We start from the raw sequence: 6000 nt of genomic DNA, 5'->3' as shown, positions 1-6000 counted from the left end.
GCTCCCATATTGTGTGTCTCAGAAGGGTCTATTCATTCCAACTGCTGCTAACTTACCAGGGGCTCCCAAAGAAGTGTGTGGGCTCGATACAAATACCAGTGGTTCAGCCCTTCATCTGTCCCAAACAGGCCAGAATCTGTTTAGCTAGATCACGAACTCAACGGTCCCCTTTCTCCCAGCTTGCTGCTTTCAGCTAATAATGCTTCTGCACCAAACTGGAAGAGTTCTGCCAGCTCTGCCTCACGTGAATCTTGGTGCACAACAGACACCTCTGCACACAACCACCACGGAAAGTCACAAGAGAAAAGAATCTGCTGTGAAACCCTCACACATGCATTTCTTGCTGACCCTCCGAACTGCACACAACAGTCTTCAGCCCTTCCAGAGCCAGGGTGTGCTGCTGGGGTTCAGGGCTTCAGCTTCACCACCAGAAGGTGCCTGCTGAGACATCCGCCTCCCCTGGAAAGAAGCCCCAAGACCCCCACCCCCACCCCCACTGGGCACAAGCCCTGAGACTCCCCTCTCCCTGCAGCAAGGCAGAGGTCCCACCTGCCCTACGGTCTGGTGGGTGGAGAATAGGGTGCATCTGGATGGTGGGTGGGGGAGTGTTTGTGAGCCACAGTTTGGCCACAGCTGGATTACAAGTGTATCACAGAGCGTATAGTCCCTGGACTCCAACTGCCAGCTTAAGCGCAACCCAGTGGACAAAAGGAGCAATACTGTAGTCCCTACTCATGATAACTGTGTCAATCAGCACATTGCACAAGTCCCTGACCTCACCTACCAGAAAGAACTGAAAAAGACCTCCCACCCCACACATTATAATTCACAAAGAAACTTTGACACTAAAATATTTTCCCAAACAGCTCTTTTAAAAATAACTGGGGGGGCGGGGGGCGGGAAGAGAGGGGTAGGGGCAGGTGTGTCTGATGAAATGGGAATGGCTTGGTGGGCAGTCAGGGTCTGCATGGGGAAGACTCCCCACCTCCTTTATAATTCCCCCGCCTCCCGCAAGCAGAGTTAGTCCAACTTCTCCCACCCACACCTAACAGCCTAGCAGGTTTAGCCCCATGCTCCTTGCCCCTCTCTTGGGCTCCTCACCCCAAGTCTCTTCACGGTGCTGGAGGGCTGGGAAGCACATTGGTTTAGTTTATATCAATTACTCTAATTTGGTGTTAATATCCTTAGTAAAGGCTTTATTTGTGCAAAATAAAGTACAATCCCAAATGTTATCCTTTGTCTGTGTGTTGCAGACATACTCTGACAGGTATTTTGAAATAAATTATCAAAACAATTGAAACTGGCATAATTATACTGTCACACTAGAAAACTTACGTGGTGCTGCTCAGGTTCTTTAGGGCAACACCCCGGGGGTGTGAGGAGTTCAGGTGTCAGGGTAGGGGGCTCAGGGAAGGAGGCTCAGGGCAGCTGATGGCTGTTCCTCAGGACTGGCTGACTCTGTATCCAGCGAAATTCACTGCCCCTTAGTTAAATCCATTGTAGTTAATGGATTTTCCACAATTTTTTTTTTAAAAGTACTTTTCCTTGACCTCGACCGAGTAAGTATAAGGCTGGCTATTTACAAAGACTTGCCTGTGCTCGGGCCAGTAAGGAATATGCTACCTCAGAGAAACATTGATCCTGAAATAATTTTTTTCTGCACCCAGATCATTGTCAATTCTCCATAAAACTGCTGGTGCTGAGATCATCCCGTTTTACCAGAAAGTAGCCATCTAGTATTTCCCAGAATAGGGGAGACGTGAAGTCACAGTGGAGTCTATCTCAAGTTAAGTTGTGTGACAACATTTGAGTCATAATTACTTATTTTCCACTAGCTTGCTATGTGATTAGAAATTGTTCTTCCAGGAGCAGATTTTAATTAAAATGGCGGCTGGTACATAGAAATACCCATATATGTTACTTTCTAGATCTGCTTCCAGAATTTGTGTCACATTTTTATTACAGCAGGAAAAGGGGCGGGGTGCGTGTGGCAGGGGAGATGACTTTCATACCAACTTTTCAATACACGTTAAGCAAACTTAAGACAGAGGTCAAGGTAAGCATCCTGGAAAGAAAAAAGAAAAAGATGGGCCACTCTAAGAACAGCCAAATGAATATCACATGCCCTTTCATCTACTCTTGCTGAATGGTTCAGCAGAAATTATTTTCTCTGATCTCAGCTGCAGCCATAGGGCTGACATTTATTTACCTATATGATTGGTGAGCAACACTCACCCCTTTCAACTATTGGTTGAACAGTCACATGACTATTCGGCTGGTTGTCAGGTTCTAGACTTCATCATGCATGTGCAAAAGTATTTCCTTATCTTCAGCTATGAGTGTTTGGCAGCACAGGTCGGCCAGATTATGTTAACAATTTCTCCCTTTCACAAATATACACAACCCAGAGTATAATACGTGAGGGTTGGATCAAAGACAGACCTTTGGGGTTGTCTTCCAGCATGCTGATCAGGTGATGGATGCACATCTTCTTGCTCTCTGAGGCTCCCCAACCATCGTGTCTTGCTGGGTGAGAAGTTCTGATTTACCCCAGCTGAGGCGCAGAGGTACGGTTACAGTCCCACAGGAGACCAACATGGACACTGAATCAGTTCAGATCAAGGAGGGCTCAGTTGTAAGGGCTCAGCACCCAGGAGGCCAACTCCCCAATGGGACCAAAACCCAACATACCCCTTACTTGCTCATAAGTGCAGTCCCTTTTAGCAATGAAAAAGCGATATGCCCAGGAGTTGCTGCCCCCGCCCCTTGTACCAGTTATTTACGCTGGGCTTGATGATAATCGTGTTTTTTTTAATCATAAAAAGTAAGATTAAAGTGATTGCAAGTGAAAACAGACAGCTCAAAGTGAATTTATGAAGGTAAAACAAGCACACACCACAAGCTTGTTACATGCAACTTCTTACCCTAAATGTCTGCTCTTACCTCCGGCAAAATACTTCAAGCCAGAGTTCATCTTTATTCGGGCCTGGGGCCACAGCTTTTTTCAGAGTTATTTAGAACCCTTTGTTTTCAGTATTCTTCATGTGGACCCTATTACGGTGAGTGAGGCAATTTCAAAGGCCAGCTAAAGACAAAGCCCCAACTGCTTTCCATTCCTTAAACAGACTTTCTCTCAGGGTGGGAACCCTTTGTTCAGTCTCCCCATCCTCACTGAAAATACAAAATTCAAGATGATGATATGGTCACATGCGTTCCTCAGGCTAACCACAGTTTGGGTTTACAAATCAAACAAGACTGTCCAGAGATCATCAGTTTGAATACTGACCCATTAAGTTCTGAAAATATCTCAAAAACGGCCCTCACTGGCATATTCAGAATTAAAAACAAGATTCATGTCATGTTACTAACGTCATACACAAGAATGATACATGTACAAAAATAGGAGAGGCAGCTTCAGCAGATTGTTACTTCAAAATGACCTGTTTTTCATAAAAAAGCATCTTTGAGTTGCCTATGAATGTGCATATGGCAATTTTCATAAATCAGAGGGAATAGGCCCATAAGAAGATGCACATAGGCTGTGTCTACACTAGCCCAAAACTTCAAAATGGCCATGTGTTAGCCGATGGCCAAGGATGTTTGGTGAGGTGCCAGCTATGCCTGTTTTACACCATCCGTGACTTTAACCGCTAGGACACACTGTCCCTTTGCGGCGGGCAGCCCGGGCTAGGCTGACGGATGCCCCAAGGTCCTAAACACCCGTGACTTCAACTGCTAGAGCTCAGAGCCCCTTCGCAGTGGGCAGTCAACACTGACTGACAGGTGCCCCAATGGCAGCACTAAGAGCCTTTCCACACCCGTGACATTAACTGCTAGGACTCACTGTCCCTTCGCAGTGGGCAGTCAGGATTGACTGACAGGTGCCCCAAGAGTTTGCCCCGTGGAGGCGGCACAACTCAACGCTAGGCTCTTAGTACTCTCACCTAATGGCCAGGCTTTATAGCCAAAAACGGCTGAGGTTCTTTAATAGTGTTGGCTGCTTTACAGTAAACCAGAGAAACAAGTCAGGCTTATGCACAAACGGTTACCCAAAATTTATTAAACTAGATTCTAATCATGTGGTTACAAAATTGCTAGTGCCTACTTATTTAAATGTATAGATGTTACACACACAAACAGGTCACAAAGCTGAAGCCACGATCCCAAAGAAAAGAAAACAAAGTATAGAGCTCTATTTCAAAATATGTGTACACTAAAGATAGGAGATCAGGTGTGGGTGCTTCTTACCCTCCTTGCATCTCTCGATTCCAGCGGTGCCAAGCCAGGATCGGTCACTCAATTCTGCGGAAAGACGAATAAGGGACAAGGCTTAGGGACCCTTTTAGCTGCAGAAGCCTTGGGAGGCTGTCACTTATCTGACTACCAGATAGATAGTGAAAAGCACTCAAAAATCATGGTGCTGTAGGTCCCATACTTGTACCTCTGTACTCCTTTATTCTCTTTCTCCTTTCTTATGCCAAATTGGGGCTGGTCTGTCTGGGCGACGCCAGCTCTCGCAAGAGTAGTTTACACTTGCAAGGGAGAGAAACAATAAGTTTTGACTACTGGACATTCCTTTTATTAGGGTAAATATTTTCCCACCTAGGATGTTGGTGTGTGTGCATCACGTTATTTAGTAGGGGCTAAGAGCCATGTCTGTCACAGCTTCTCTGTCTGCTGTGAGCCTAATCGTTGTATATGTTCCCAGAGGCACATTGTAGCAGCACACCTGTGCTTCTCACAGCTTCAAAGGCTGTGCTGGAATTTATGTTAAGTGCCCTGTTGTTTTGGCTCCCTTGTGTTCCCAGCAATGCTGGTCTGAGAGGGGGCTGGCTGTCTGGCTACACCATGCAAATGGCCATTTTGAAGTTTACTAATGAAGCGCTGAAATACATATTCAGCGCCACATTAGAATGCTGGCAGCCACAGCACTTCGAAATTGACACTGCTCGCCGCTGCGCGGCTTGTCTAGACGGGGCTCCTTTTCGAAAGGACCCCGGCTACTTCTAAGTCCCCTTATTTCTAACTGCAGATAGGAATACGGGTATGTCGAAGTAGCCGGGGTGCTTTCGAAAAGGACCCCCGTCTGGACGAGCCGCGCAGCGGCGAGCAGTGTCAATTTCGAAGTGCCGCGGCCACCTGCATGCTAATGAGGCACTGAATATGTATTCCAGCGCTTCATTAGTAAACTTCAAAATGGCCATTTGCATGGCAATTTCAAAGTTTTGAGCTAGTGTACACGTAGCCACTGAAACACAACATGCTATATGGCCTCCATTCTTTTTCTACTGTTTCATTTGAAAGGCCTGCAGAGCAGGTGACCCAGCCTCCTTGGGCTCCTCACAGAATACAGACTAGTCCCCACTTCAGAATCTGAGCTGGCCATGAGTTCAGTCTTACCCTGAAAGCTCATTAGAGCAACAAATGAAATTCTTTTTTCATACTTGTGTTAATCCCATCAAATGGGGTACACTCTGTTCAACGCTGAGCGCCAACATGCCTTTCTTTCTGACGACATCTGACCACTTGCTGTTGGGTCAGCCTCTGTCTCTCCTCCCAGCCTCCCCCAGTCAATCTTGATCGGGGGCTCTCTCACACATACCCTTATTGGGACTGTGCTGTACACACCCAAACCATCTAAGCGTCCACTCCCTCCTTTTTTCATTTAAGGATGTTACTTTGAGCACGCCTCGAACACACTTTTAGGCTCTTACCTAAGATGCTCATTATCTCAATATTCCAATCTTCTTTTTGCTGTCCAATACTGAGTGCCAGACATTAACACTGGAAGGACCACCACTTTGTGAACTTTCCCTTTCAATCTTCCTGTCACATTCTGCACCGCTCTCTTTCCATTTGTCTCAGGGATTTATGATCTAGCTCTACTTTTGCCATCCATCGCCCCAGATTTTCAAACCCATTTATTAAAAATGTTGCATTTTCAGTCACCTGCCAATCTAGTTTCAAGCATAATTCTTCAGTGTTCATGTTATTGAAATT

The sequence above is a fragment of the Carettochelys insculpta genome, chromosome 1, assembly GCF_033958435.1.
Source record: "Carettochelys insculpta isolate YL-2023 chromosome 1, ASM3395843v1, whole genome shotgun sequence".
Lineage (NCBI taxonomy): Eukaryota > Metazoa > Chordata > Testudines > Carettochelyidae > Carettochelys > Carettochelys insculpta.
The sequence above is the reverse complement of the archived record's forward strand: the minus strand, read 5'-3'. Positions refer to the sequence as shown.